The following is a 15,506-nucleotide window of genomic DNA, read 5'->3' on the forward strand; positions in this document are numbered from 1 at the left end:
ATTAGAAAGGTGAAAAAGCTCGATAAGTGGGTGCCTCATGAGCTGACCACAAATTAAAAAAAATCATTGAAGTGTCATCTTCTCTTATTGAACCCAAGAACAATGCACCATGTCTTGACCGGATTGTGACTTGCAATGAAAACTGGATTTTATATGACAACTGGTGATGACTAGTTCAGTGGTTGGACCAAGAAGCTCCAAAACACTTCCCTCCCAAAGCCAAAGCCGTAAAGGTCATGGTTACTGTTTGGTGGTCTGCTTCTGGTCTGATCTACTACAGCTTTCTGAATCCTGGCGAAACCGTTACATCTGAGAAGTATACCGAGCGATTCAATGAGACGCACTGAAAACTGCAATGCCTGCAGCTGCCATTAGTCAACAGAGAGGGCCCAGTTCTTCTCAACAATACTTGAACGCATATCACACAACCAACACATCAAAAGTTGAACAAACTGGGCTACAAAGTTTGCCTCATCTGCCGTATTCATCTGACCTCTCGCCAGCTGACTGCTGCTTCAAGCATCTCAACAACTTTTTACAGGGAAACCACTTCCACAACCAGCAAGAGGCAGAAAATGCTTTTGAAGAGTTTGTTGAATCCCAAAGCACAAATTTTTATGCTATAGGAATAAACAAACTTGTTTCTAATTGGTGAAAAATGTATTGATTGTAATGGTTCCTACTTTGATTAATAAAGATGTGTTTGACCCTAATTATAATGATTTAAAATTCACAGTCCAAACTATGATGACTTTTGTACTAACCTAATAGAATTCAAGTAATATAGTTAAGATTTGTGTAGTTTTAAAAATTGAGATATAATTGACATATAAGTGGTTTTTCTTTATATACATGTACCTCAAAGTAAGTTTTTTACGAAGAAAGATATAGTAGTAACGTGTATGGAAATAGCACTGTGAATAATAGTGAAGAGCATAAATGGATCCTCAAAATTCTTAGATATTGCAAATATCACTGAAGTTAAAACAGTTGTTTTTTATGTTTAAGGATTAAAGACAATTGAAGAGAAGCAGGAAACAAGACCTTGTATAAAGTGACACTTTGTTGTTGTTCAGTCACTAAGTTGTATCTGATTGCAACCTCAGTGACTGCAATACTCCAGGCTTCCCTGTCCTTCACTATCTCTTGGATAGTGAAGCTCATATCCATAGAGTCAGAGATGCTATCTAATCATCTCATCCTCTTCTGCCCCCTTCTTCTTTTGTCTTCGTCTTTCCCAGAATCACAGTCCTTTCCAGTGAGTGGTCTCTTCACATCAGGTGGCCAAAGTAGTGGAGGTTCAGCTTCAGCAACAGTCCTTCCAGTGAATATTCAGGGCTTATTTTCTTTAGGATTGACTGGTTTGATCTTCTTGCAGTCCAAGGAATTATCAAGGATCGTCTCCAACACAGTTTGAAAGTGTTAGTTCTTTGGCTGTCAGCCTTCTTTATGGTTCAGCTCTCACATCCATGCATGACTACTGGAAAAACCATAGCTTTGACTATATGGACCTTTGTCAGCAAAGTGATGTCTCTGCTTTTTAACATGCTGTCTAGGTTTGCCATAGCTGTCTTCCCAAGGAGCAAACCTTTTTAAGTTTCATAGCTGCAATCACTGTCAGCAGTGATCCGTTGAATCTGTTTGTCATCTCCACTGTATAATGGTAAGGGATTGATTTAGGTCATACCTGAATGGCTTAGGACTTCCCTGGTGGTTCAGACCGTAAAAGAAGAATCCACCTGCAATGTAGGAGACAAAAGTTCTATCCCTGGGTCAGAAAGATGCTCTGGAGAAGGGAATGGCAACCCACTCTGGTATTCTTGCATGAAGTATCCCCATGCACAGAGGAGCCTAGCAGGCTACAGTCCATGGTGTCGCGAAGAGTTGGATACAACTGAGTGACTGACACGAATGGCCTAGTGGTTTTCCCTGCTTTCTTCAATTTAAGCCTGAATTTTGTAAAGAGAACTCAAGATCTGAGCCACAGTCAGTTCCAGGTCATGTAAAAACAACTCTAACTGTATGGAGTTTCTCCATCTTTGGCTGCAAAGAATATAATCAGTCTGATTTTGGTGTTGACCATCTGGTGATGTCCATGTGTAGAGTTGTCTCTTGGGTTGTTGGTAAATAGTGTTTGCTATGACCAGTGTGTTCTCTTGACAAAACTCTGTTAGTCTTTGCCCTGCTTCATTTTGTACTCCAAGGCTAAACTTGCCTGTTACTCCAGGTACCTCTTGACTTCCTACTTTTGCCTTCCAGTTCTCTGTGATGAATGTCTCTTTTGTTTTTTGGTGTTAGTTCTAGAAGGTCTTGTAGGTCTGCATAGAACCATTCACCTTCAGCTTTTTGACATTGGTGGTTGGGGCATAGAGTTGGATTACTGTGATGTTGAATGGTTTGCCTTAGAAATGAGTGGAGCTCATTCTTTGTTTTTGAGATGGCACCCAAGGACTGCATTTCAGACTCTTGTTGACTATGAGGGCTACTCCATTTCTTCTAAGGGATTCTTGCCCACAGTAGTAGATACAGTGGTCATCCAAGTTAAATTTGCCCATTCCCAATCATCTTAGTTCATGGATTCCTAAGATGTCAATGTTCACTCTTGCCATCTCCTGCTTGACCACCTCTCATTTACCTTGATTCATGGACCTGACAGTCCAAGTTCCTATTCATTCACCACCAGACGCATCCACAAGTGAGTGTCGTTTCCACTTTTGCCTGGCTGCTTCATTTTTTTGGAGCTATTAGTAATTACTCTCCATTCTTTCCCAATAGCATATGGACATCTTCCAACGTAGGGGGCTCATCTTCCAACGTCATCTCTTTTTGTCTTTTCATACTGCCACATAAGAATGGGCTGTTTCATACTGTTTTCCAGGCACAAATCCTAGAGTAGGTGCCATTCCCTTCTCCAGAAGACCATGTTTTGTCAGAAATCTTCAGAGTGACCCATCCATCTTGGGTGGCCTTGTACAGCATGGCTCATAGCTTCATTGAATTGCACAACCTTTGCCACAGTAAAGTTGCGATCCGTGAAGTGGAAAAAGTGACATACTTGAAAAAACCAAAGAGAAATATCAGAAACAAAACTGTGTCAAATATCCCTAAGGGGAAAATTTGTCAAATTATACCTAGCTGAAGAAAATATTAGTTACCCAGATGGTAAGGCATAAGGAACTCCAGAATGCACCACTGAGAGTCAAAGACATGGAAAATACTGAAGGGAGTAAAGTGATGTGAAAGATAGAGTGAGATCTACCATAATTAACCAGAGCTCCAGAAAGAGAAGAAAAAGAGATTGATACCAAGGTAATGTTTGAAAAGGTATTTCTGGCTGACAAATTTCTAGTTTTGATGAGAAACCAGCAATAGATTTAAGAAGCTCTGTGAATTTTTAACAGTATAAGTAAAAAGACATCTGTACCCAGATAAATCATATAGTGAAACAGCATAAACTTGAATACAAAGAGAAAAATCTTAAAAGCAGCCAAGGAAGATTTCTTTCAAAGTAGCAACCATAGACCAAAAGCTGAGTTCCCAATAGGAAAACATATATTCACAAAATAACTGGAGATTTATATTTATAAATTCTATACTTAAGTATCACTCAAGAATTGAGGGTAAAGTAAACATCTTGTTGAAGAAAGTCCATCAGCCCTTTGTAAAGAAAATTGAAGAATGTGTTATACTTTAGACAGTAAGTTTACATGTAAAGATCTGAGGTGCAAGGTGGGATAAAGAGTAAAGAGAGTGATAAATATGTGTACATGTTGAATTAAACACTGACTGTATAAAATATTAGTAAGACCTTAATTAAGGGTATGTTCTAAGATAGTATTTTCTGGGGGAAGTTAAAGTGTGTTAATTGATGTGACTCTGATAATTCCATGTTTTAATTTCTAGGCTAAATATAACTCTAAAAACTAGACTTATAACTTCTAGGAGAGGGGAAGCATGGAATAAAAAAGAAAAAATTATCCCAAAGAAAACCAGAAAGGATGCAAAATAACAAAGATCAGGAAGGACAAAAAACATGAATTAGGGTGATTACATTAGGTACTAAATGAACTAAATGGTTCACTTAAAAGGCAAAGATTGTTAGACCAGATTTTTTAAAACACGGTGTTACGGAGTTTATCTGGGACTTATGTAAAAGTTGTAAGATAAATCTTGCAGATTTAACAATGTGAACGTGGTACAATTAATTTAATATCAAAGTAGACTAATTTAGAAAGATTTATTGGTTATCAGGGGACTCCCTTCAAAGTATAGAATGAACGATTCACTAGGAAGACTTAATAACGTTAATCATACAGGATAGCCTGAAATGTAGCTTCAAAATATATATAACAAAAATTTACAAGACTACAAGAAGAATAATTTGCAGTAATGGGATATTTAAAATATTTCACTCAGTAATTGATAGAAGCAACAGGCACGTTATGCGGGATTTAAAATATTTGAACAGCATAATGAGCAAACTTAACCCAGATGATTTATAGAACCTGTTGTACCCAGTGGAAGAAGACTACACATCACTTTCAGGCACATAAGGATATTGGGAAAATTGACTGTATAAAACAAGTTTCAACAGATTTCAAAAGATTGAAATAAAAAGAGCATCTTTTCTTTCTGTAATACATTTTTATTAAAATTTGTCAGTAAGGTAATTTTAAAAGCTTCATATGTTTATAAAGTAACTACTTTTAATTAATCCATGTATTACGAAAGAAATCGCAATGGAAATTAGAAAGTACCTTGAGCTGGATGAGTACATAATTTTGATGTCAAGTTGTGGAATTTGATCAATCTCAGGTTGTTAAAAGTGAGATAAGGAGATGTTATGTCCCTCACATGTAAAGGATCTTGACAGAAAAATAGCGATTACCCAGCACCAGGCTATGAAAGATTCTTTATTGGAGGAAAAAAAAAAGGAATCTTATCAAATCTCTTAGTTAGATCTCTAGATCTAGCTGGCCTATGGGAAATATGGGAACAAGGTAAGTGATCCCGTGAGAAAACAAATCAAACCAGAACGTGGGACTTTCTACAGTATACCTGACTTTTTCCCTTACAAATCAGTGTCACTGTAAAAGAAAGAAGAATAGGGAAAGGAAAAGGAAAGGATAGGTGTACTATTAGAATAAAAGCTTTGATTAATGTAACAGTCACTCCCCCCAGTGGAAACAAAAAGTTACAGAATGCAACTAAAATAGTACATGGAGAAAAATTCAGTCTTAAATGTGTTTGCTGCAATACAAGAAGTCTCATTAATTGTTAAATTTGATACCCATTTATAAGAGCATCTTAATTTTGATGAAACCTGAAAAATAAAGAAGGAAGCAAATAATAAGAGAGTCATACAATGGATAGCAAAGGCAAAATTTATTTTTTAGAAAGAGAAACGGATAAATCTTGAGTGATAGTGATCAAGAAAAAATGTGATAAAATAACCAAGAGCAAGGAGCAAAAAAAAAGTAGGGGAGAGTGGGAGAGAAGATGGCATTACATACCCTGAAGACATTTTAAAAGATCAAAGACAAAATTATAAGTGGTTTTAAGCCAGTTAATTAGAAAACTTTACAGAAATGGACAAATTCCTCAAACAATAACACCGAAGGTGACTCTAGAATATTCAGAAAACTTGAAAGGAGTATTACAGCTTAAAACCAGTAGTCAGAGCTTTCCCACGAAGAAAACTAATAGTTCATTCAAGGAACAGAATTTCTATCTTGCATATGTTCTTCCAGAGAACAGTGAGAGAGAAAATGTTCACAACGTCTTTTAAAGTTAGCATAACTTTGATTCCAAAATGAGGCAAGAATACATTCTAAAAGAATATTAACAGGTTACTTTCTTTTAGGAACAAAGATGTAAAATTTCTAATAAGATATTAATATATTTATCTAAATAAGATGAGTGCATTATAATCAAGTTGGATTTATCCTAGAAATGTAAGATTTAATACCAGAAAAATAAATTTATTTGTAATACCAACTTAACAGTTTAAAGATGAAACATATGATCTGCTGAATAGTTGCAAACAGTGCTTGATAAAATTGAGCATTCATTCGTCATAAAACCTGAAATAAAACTCGTGTGCTAAGGTTATTTACTATAAAAAAATCAAGTTTCATAATGTTGGAATATTGAAAAGTTTCCCTCTGAGATTGGGAGAGATACAATGTCCATTATAATTACTTTTTGTCAGCATTATACTAAAAGTTGTGACCTTCACTAAAGCAAGAAAAAGAAATTTTAAAAACTTGAATTGGAAAGGAAGAAATAAAACTATCACTATTCACAGACTCTTAGAAAAATCTAAAGGTATCTACATTGTTAAAAAACAGTAAGGGTTTAACAAAATTGCTGATTAGGAAAATGAAAGATCACTTTATTACTATATTCTAGCAAATAAGGAAAATCTAAAACTGTAATTTCACAATAGAACAAAAAATATGTACCCAGAAATAAGTCTAAAAAACAGTCTAAGACTTCTAGGATCCTTGTTGAAATAAATTTTAGAAGACCTAGTAATTGAAGCAAAATACCATATTCATGGATTGATAAAATATTTTATCACCATTATCATTATACCCCCAATTTTTCATCATGCCCAACAAAAACTCATTGAAAAATAATTCCTTCTTTCTTCCCCCACCGTGGTAACCTCTATTCTACTTTGTCTTTATGGGTTTGCCTATTTTAGGTACCTCATATAAGTGAAATCATACATTATTTGTTCTTCAGCAGACGAAATGTAGTGTCTGTCTTATTTCACTAAGCTTAATGTTTTCAGAGTCCATCTTAGTGATGACATATATCATACTAACCACCAAACTGTTTTCCCACTGGCGTTCCATTTATGTTCTCACCAGCAGTGCATGAGGATTCCAGTTTTTTCACATCCTGTAGCACAAGCTGGAATCAAGATTGCTGGGAGAAATATCAATAACCCCTTATAGCAGAGAGTGAAGAAGAACTAAAGAGCCTCTTGATGAAAGTGAAAGAGGAGAGTGAACAAGTTGACTTAAAGCTCAACATTCAGAAAACTAAGATCGTGGCATCCGGTGCCATCACTTCATGGGAAATAGATGGGGAAACAGTGGGAACAGTGGCTGACTTTATTTTTCTGGGCTCCAAAATTACTGCAGATGGTGATTGCAGCCATGAAATTAAAAGACACTTACTCCTTGGAAGAAAAGTTATGACCAACCTAGATAGCATATTAAAAAGCAGAGATATTACTTTGTCAACAAAGGTCCTTCTAGTCAAGGCTGTGGTTTTTCCAGTGGACATGTATGGATGTGAGAGTTGGACTATAAAGAAAGCTGAGTGCCGAAGAATCGATGCTTTTGAACTGTGGTGTTGGAGAAGACTCTTGAGAGTCCCTTGGACTGCGAGGAGATCCATCAGTTCATCCTAAAGGAAATCAGTCCTGAATATTCATTGGAGGGACTGATGTTGAAGCTGAAACTCTAATACTTTGGCAACGTGATGTGAAGAAATGACTCATTGGAAAAGACCCTGATGCTGGGAAAGATTAAGGGCAGGAAGAGAAGGGGATGACAGAGGATGAGATGGCTGGATGGCATCACCGACTCAGTGGACACAGGTTTGGGTGGTCTCCAAGAGTTGGTGATAGACAGGGAGGCCTGGCGTGCTGTGGTTCATGGGGTCACAAAGAGTCAGACACGACTGAGCGACTGAAATGAACTGAAGCATTGGTGGTTCAGTGATAAATTCTTGCCTGCCAATTTCTCCACATCCTTACCAACATTTGCAATTAAAACAAAAATTAGCTATCTTAGTGGATATGAATTGATATCTCATTGTGAGGTTTTTTGTTTTTTGAAAACTGCATTTGTGGCATGTGGGGTCTTAGTTCCCCAACAAGGGATCAAACCCATGCCCTCTGCCGTGGAAGTGTGGATTCTTAACCATTGGTCCGCCAGGGAAGTCCTTCATTGTGAGTTTTGTATTGGGTGATTTATTCTTAATGGCAGTTCCTCAAAAATCTAAACAGAATAATAACACTACAGAGACTTGAACAGATAGACTATATATCTATACTGTGTGTGTGTATTTAAGTATGCACATGTGCTCACTCAGTCATGTCTGACTCTGTGATCTTGTGGACTGTGGCCTTCCAGGCTCCTCTGTCCATGGTATTCTCCTGGCAAGAATACTGCAGCGAGGTGCTGTTTCCCCCTCCAGGGCTTCTTCCCAATCCAGGATCAAAGCCATGTCTCCTGCACTGCAGGGGGATGCTTTGCTGCTGAGCCACCAGGGAAGACCGTATACTAGATATCTGCTAATGTCTACTAATATTGATTGCAGGGTTATTTACAGTAAGCAACAGGTGGAAACAACCTGCATATCTGTCAACAGATAAATGAAATGTAGTACATACAATGAAATACTACTCCATCATAAAAAGGAATGAGGTTGTGATACATGATATAACATGAGTAAACCTTGAAAGTGTTTTGGTAAGTGAATTTAGCCAGACATAGAAGACAAATACTGTAATTTTATTTATATGAAATACTTGGAATAGGCAAACTAATAGAGACAGAAAGTAGAATAGAAGTTACCAGGGGCTGGAAGATGAGGGAATGGGAGTTAGTGATTAATATGAGTATTAATTTAATGTCAGGTGGAACCTAGTCTTACTTCTCACCATAGTGCAGACTTTTTTTATTTTCTGTAACATTCCTGACAGATGTTCAGTTGAACACCCTTAATATTAAGTCAGTTTGTTCCTTTGTCAAGTATCTTTACTATGAATATAGATAAAATTGTAGAGCTCAAATTTACCTTCTCTAGGTTCAAACTTCAGTCTTAGTTTAGTTCTCTGAGACAGCACAGAACAGTCTGTCTCTATTTCATACCCTGGCGCTCTCATTGTTTGACATGAACACACACACACACAAAGCATTTAGACCTTTCTTTGACACTGTTTACTTGTTGTTTGCCTTCAAACATATTCAGGTCATCCCATCCCATCCAAAAACAAAAATACTTTCCCTGACTCTATTACCCCTTGAGCTTTTTTATTCTAATCACTAAATGCCTTTTCTTAGTAACTCACTCAAACCTTACTTCTTGAAAGTCAGTCTTCCATTTCTGTTACACAGCTGAATCTGGTCTTTTGAAGGCCACTGGTGGTGGTGGTTTAGTTGCTAAGTCGTGTCCAACTCTTGCGACACTATTGACTGTAGCTTGCCAGGCTCCTCTGTCCATGGGATTCTCTAGGCAAGAATACTGGAATGGGTTGCCATTTACTTCTTCAGGGGATCTTCCCGACCCAGGGATCGAACCCTGGTCTCCTGCATTGCAGGCAGATTCTTCACCAACTGAGCTACAAGGGAAGCCCTTGAAGGCCACTATGTATCCTTAATAATCAAGCTCCTGTGTGAACTAGTGTCAGTTCTCATTTCCAGTTATCTCTTGAGTATTTTACCTTAATGTCTCACTGACATCACAGAGTGAGCAGGTCCAAAACTGTGTTAGATCTTTCCCTTTCAATCTTCTTCCCTTCTGGTAATATTTTCCACTTAGCATACCTTCTTGAAACTTCAGAGCATCTCTGATTTCACCTGTCTTCTTATTTTTTCCATTCAGTCAATGGAACCGTCATGATTGGGATTATTAGTGCTTTTATAAGTGACCTCAGAGAGCTAGCTTGTCCCTTTTTCCATGTGAGATTATAGCTAGAAAGCACCATCTGCAACCACAGAGTGGATCTTCACTAGACCCTGAATCTGTTGACACCTTGATTGTGGACTTCTTAGCCTTTAGATCTGTGACATATCTATTTACAGGCCACTCAGTTCATGGTGTTCTTTAATAAGCAGTCCAAACAGACCAAGACAACTGCTATTCCTATTAAGGCTTGTGAGACTGTGACCTCCAGGTCAGTAAGGACTATCATTACAGAATTCCTGATGCCCTGTATATCACGTGACACTAGTATTAGGCCTTTATAAAGTTTGTGTCCAAAATATGAGTTACTTTTAGAATTAGATAATACATCTAAGAACATCACATATTATTATGTCCAGTACACAGAAGGTACTTGATAAATGGTGGTTCCTTTCCTTATAAGATAGTTTATGCTTTACATTCGTTGATTATATTTATTCATTCTTTTGTTTAAAGTTTAAAAATACTGAGCTCCCTTGTGCTGGTTGCTGGGTGCTATGATAGAAAAATGAATGTCAGTCTCTGTCTTTAAGGGTCTTATAGTCTAGTGGTAGAAGCAGACAAATCACAGTATACTATGTTTAACATGTGGTCCAGGTGCCAGAGGAATCATAGAGCAGGAGCATATAATTCAAAATGGTTGTAGGGATAGAGGATGGAAAGATTTTTTGGAAGAGGGATACTTAAACTGAATTTTAGCTATTTAAGATGTACAAGACTTTTATAAAGAAAGGTAATTAAACTTTATTTAGAGACAGAAAGCAACACCCAAATACATGGAGTTATGTACCATATCCTGAGGATGGATTGAAAGACTGAATGGTGAAAATGTCAGTTTTTCTCAAATTGATCAGTAATTTATTGAAATATACACCTCTGTCGGTTTTTCTCTGGAATTTGACAGCTTGATTAACGGTTTCTTTTGAAGTAAAAAGAGGCAACAATTGCCAAGATATTCGTAAAGAACAGTAAGATGAGATGACTTCTGTAATACATTTTTTTTTCAGTCAACAAATTTGAACACTTGCTGTATGTGAAGCACTGCTGGGCCCTGGTTATTACCTTGGTGAATCAGACACATGGCTCCCACCAGAGGTCACGTTCAGATTCACTTCTGGTGATAGCTGGAGGTTTTAACAAACCACTTCCTAAAATGTCAGATGAGTGCCAAGAATACAAACAGACTTATCACTCGAATTTTTATTATATGACTTTTTTTATATTTAAAATTTTTCCACATTGTATATGTTTTTTGTTTATATTTTCCTTTGTGAATTTTTTTAAATGGTAGGAAGCCTAGAAGTAGACTGGTTTTTCTTTAAATAGATCTTTAAGAATGTCAGTTGTATTATAGCCTTGTTAGAAAGGCAGGAGAGGGTTGGGATCTGCTGCTGAGTGATGTCCAGAGCAGTTAACCTGACCTTGGGGAGCCAGGGAGAGTGACTTTAAGGGTTCCACAGGCATGATTTTGAGACCTAGGCAGTTGGGTGTCTGAGGTCTAGCCTGTGGGGTGTTGTGACTGAGTGAAGTCACTCAGTTGTGTCCAACTCTTTGCGACCCTGTGGACTGTAGCCTACCAGGCTCCTCTGTCCATGGGATTCTCCAGGCAAGAATACTGGAGTGGATTGCCATTTCCTTCTCCAGGGGATCTTCCCGACCCAGGGATCAAACCCGGGTCTCCTGCATTGGAGGCTGACGCTTTAACCTCTGAGCCACCAGGTGCCTGTAATAAGAAAAGGGAAGATGAATAACAAAATAACAGCTGATGCTATGTAGGTAGAGGTTGCTAAATGAGCTTTATATGCTTTTATGGGGGTAGGTGGGTGGAAAGATGCTTAATGGCAAATTAGTTGCTTACTGCATTAAATAAATGAAGTTCTACCCCACCTCTTTCTTACTATGAATAAAAATTAATTACTAGTGAGGATTAAATACAAAAGACAAACTCAGAAAGCTTTTTAAAAGAAGGGGCATACTATTATGAGCTCAAAGCAGGGAAGGATTTCTTGAGACTGAAAAACACCATAAAAATTGATGAATTTTTGACTGTGTTAAAAGTAGAAACTTAATTATTGAGACTCCCTTAAGAGACTTAAAGTACAGGATCAAAGATGTTTGTAACACATGCAGTAGCTATCTGTTGTTGATAACAAGTGTTTGTCTCTCTGTTTCTGTGGATCAGGGATCTGAGAGCAGCTTAGCTTAGTGGTTCTAGCTCAGAGTCTCTTGTGAGGCTCTGAGGTGTCAAGGTGTCGGCTGCGATTATCTCAGTGCGGGCCTGAAGAAGGACCTCATTCTGTGCTGCCTCTTGCGCATGTGGCAGCCTTAGAAGATCCAGTTTCAGATTCACTCACATGGGCCTCCTCCTAGGGCCCTCTCACAGCATGGCAGCTGGCTTTTCCTGGGATGAGAGATCCAGACGAGAGTGAGAGAGACTCCCTAAGGTGACAGCCAGTCTTTTTTGGGGGGCTGGGAGGGGAGTGGTGAGTCAAAGTCAGTCAGTTGTGTCCAACTCTTTGTGACCCCATGGACTGTAGCCCGCCAGGCTCCTCTTCCCATGGAATTCTCCAGGCAGGAATACTGGTGTGGGTTGCCATTCTCTCCTCCAGGGGATCTTCCCGACCCAAGGATCAAAGCCAGGTCTCCTGCATTGCAGGGAGACTCTTTACCATCTGAGCTGCTGGGGTCTTTTTCTCTAAAGCTGTTTTCCCTGTGCTCTCCTATATATCCTTGTAACTTATTTATTTTATACATAGTCATTTGTACCCCTTAATCTCCTACCTCTATTTTACCCCTTCCTCCTTCCCTTTTCCTTCTGTGACTCTGTTTCTGCTTGGTTATATTTATCACTTGTTTTATTTCTTAGATTCCATATGTAAGTATATTTGTGTTTTCCTGTCTAACTTACTTCACTAAGCATGATAACCCTCCAAGTACCTCCATGTTGTTGAAAATGGCAAAATTTCATTCTTTTTATGGCTGAGTAGTATTCCATTGTGTATCTATAGATATACCACATATTCTTTATCCATTCATCTGTTGATGAACACTTAGGTTGATTGTCTTCTTAAAACTTAATTTTAAAAGTGACATTCTATCACTTATGCCAGTCTATTCAATAACAACTCAGTAAGCCCAGCCCATACTCCAGGAGGTGAGGTTGTACAAGGGCATGAATATCAAGAGGTGACAATCATCGGGGCCATTATAGATGTTACATCCACCATATAATGAATGGACAACTGTTATGAAAAATATACCTAAGGAACTGTTCACTAAGACAACACCAAGTAGAAAAAGGACAAAAAAGTCTGAGAAGGCATTTGATGATAAAAGAAATTTAAATAACTAATTAACATAGTTAAAAGATCATTATCCTCATTAACAATTGAATAGAAACTCAAACCACTAGAGACCATTTTATACAGACTACATCGCGAGAAATAAATATCTGACAGCATCAAGCATTAGCAAGGATATGGAGCAATGGGAGTTCTTCCACTGCTGGTAGGAGTGTGAATTGATGAATCACTTTGCAAAATAATAGTTTTCTACAACCTAACGATACTACTGCTAAGCAGTTACCCTAGACCAATGGTTGTAAGATTTGAGTGTGTATCAGAATCAGTTTTGGGGGTACAGTGCGGACAGATATCTGGGCCCAGCCCCAGAGTTTCTGATTCAGTTGAAGTGGAATGGAGCCTGGTAATTTGCGTTATTGGCAAGTTCCCATGTGATGGGAACTTGGCCGAGGAATCATACTTTGAGAAACAACCATTGTCCTAGAGAAATGTGTCAATATATGGACTAGGAACCTTACTTATAGAAAAATGTTCATAGCAGCATTATTCCTATTAACCCCAAGTATACAGATACAAAATTCAGGTGTCCATCAATAGTGGCTTAGATAGATAAATCATTGTATATTCATTTATGGAATAAAAATACTGTTCAGATAGAAAATCTGTCTCCCGCATCGACCTGTACGAATCTCCCAAACATATTTAGTCAAACATTAGAAAATCCCAGAAGATTCTGTACATGATTCTATTCATAAAAAGTTCAGAAACAAATGGAATTAACTATATTGTTCAGGAATGCAAATCAAGTTATCAAGTTCTATAAAAAGTCCTACTGGGATTTTGATAGTGATTGTGTTAAATTTATATATTAATATAAGGACATAGATATTTACAAATTGAATTTTCTAGTTCATAAACATGGTCTTGATCCTCATTTATTTTAGTCCATTATTTCCTTATATAAATGTCTATAGTTTTCAATATAAGGTTCCTATACTTTGAGGAGTGGGGGATTAGTTTTATTCCCAAGAGTCTTTTGTGCTATTGCAAATGGGATTAGGAAAAAAAAACTTATCGTAGGGAACCGATTTTTTCTTTTGTACATTGATTTTTAAAAATCTGATTCCTAGAGAAGTCTTGTTCTCAAATTCATCAGTGGATTGTCTTGGATTTTTAAGTAACACTCATATGTTCAAATGATGATTGTTTTATTTTTTCCTTTCTCATGTGTGAGTCTCTGTTTGTTTTCTCACACTGCTTAGGGTCTTGCATATAATATTTGATAGTTGTAGTGATCTATATCACTGCATTTTTATTTTTCCTGTCTTTAATGGTAATGCTTCCATATGCTTGGTGATGCAGTTTCTGGTTTGAGAGATGTGTGTGTGTGTTTAATCGTAAATGGTATTGAATTTTGTCAGATTTTTTTTACCTACATCTATTGAGGTGATTGTATTATTTTCTTCTGCTCTGGTTTTCTTCTTTCTGACTTCTCTGTCTCCGATGGTAAAGCGTCTGTCTACAGTGGGGGAGACCCAGGTTCAATCCCTGGGTTGGGAAGATCTGGAGAAGGGAATGGCAACCCACTCTAGTATTCTTGCCTGGGAAATCCCATGGACAGAGGAACCTGGTAGGCTACATTCCATGGGGTCGCAAAGAGTCAGACACGACTAAGCGACTTCACTTAGGTGAAGGTGAGGTGATTGTATGGTTTTCTTCTTCTGCTAATGTAATTTAATTCATTACATTTGCCATACAACTTTTTATTTAGTGCTGTTACATCTGTGCTTATAAATGAGATTAGTCTATAACTTTCTTGTGCTGTTCTACCCAGTTTTGGTATCAGAATTCGTGTTGTTGGAAAGACCTGATTAATTTTCTAAGATTTTTTTATGGTCTTGAAGAGTTTTTATAACAGAGAAAATGTTTCTTGAAATAACTTAAAATGATTATGGTTTTATCATTGCTTAGGATTCCCTGATTTAACTAACCTTTTCAACTAACCAACCATCAGACTTCAGGATTACAATTGTGATGATTTACTTTGTAGAGCTGGGATTACAGTTTCTCTTAGCACCCTACTTTTCCGGTCATCTAAACTCATAGCTGAATTATTAGGCAAAAAGTTTTCAACTTTTCTCTTTTGGAATAGCTGTTTACTCTCTCAGAACTGTAAATTCTTCCTTGCTACAAAGCAGGGTTTTCTTAGGGTACTAAATTTATCAACAGTAGTTCAGATTCTCATTACTTCTTGTTGATAGTTGTAGCATGTTTTTAATGAGAGTTGGCCTGTAATAACTGTCTGACTTATTAGTTAACTTAAACATTGTTGCCAGAGTAAACAACCTAAAATATATGTCTAATCAGATCAAAAGACATTTGTAACAAAAACTGCATTTAAAAAAGTTACTGTGTGATGGCTTAGATAAGTCTCTGCAATCAGCTATCTGTTAAAAAATTATTTAAAAAATATATACATGCACACAAATTCTGAAT

At 37.3% G+C, this 15,506-nt stretch overlaps 1 protein-coding gene across 3 annotated transcripts in view; it reads left to right on the plus strand.

Moving 5' to 3' along the window:
* The window catches only part of BRAF (B-Raf proto-oncogene, serine/threonine kinase), a 163,932-nt gene that overhangs the window by 22,979 nt on the left and 125,447 nt on the right, over positions 1-15,506 (plus strand). The gene's annotated exons all lie outside the window — the stretch shown is intronic.

The sequence above is a fragment of the Capra hircus genome, chromosome 4 (assembly GCF_001704415.2).
Source record: "Capra hircus breed San Clemente chromosome 4, ASM170441v1, whole genome shotgun sequence".
In the NCBI taxonomy this organism is placed as follows: domain Eukaryota; kingdom Metazoa; phylum Chordata; class Mammalia; order Artiodactyla; family Bovidae; genus Capra; species Capra hircus.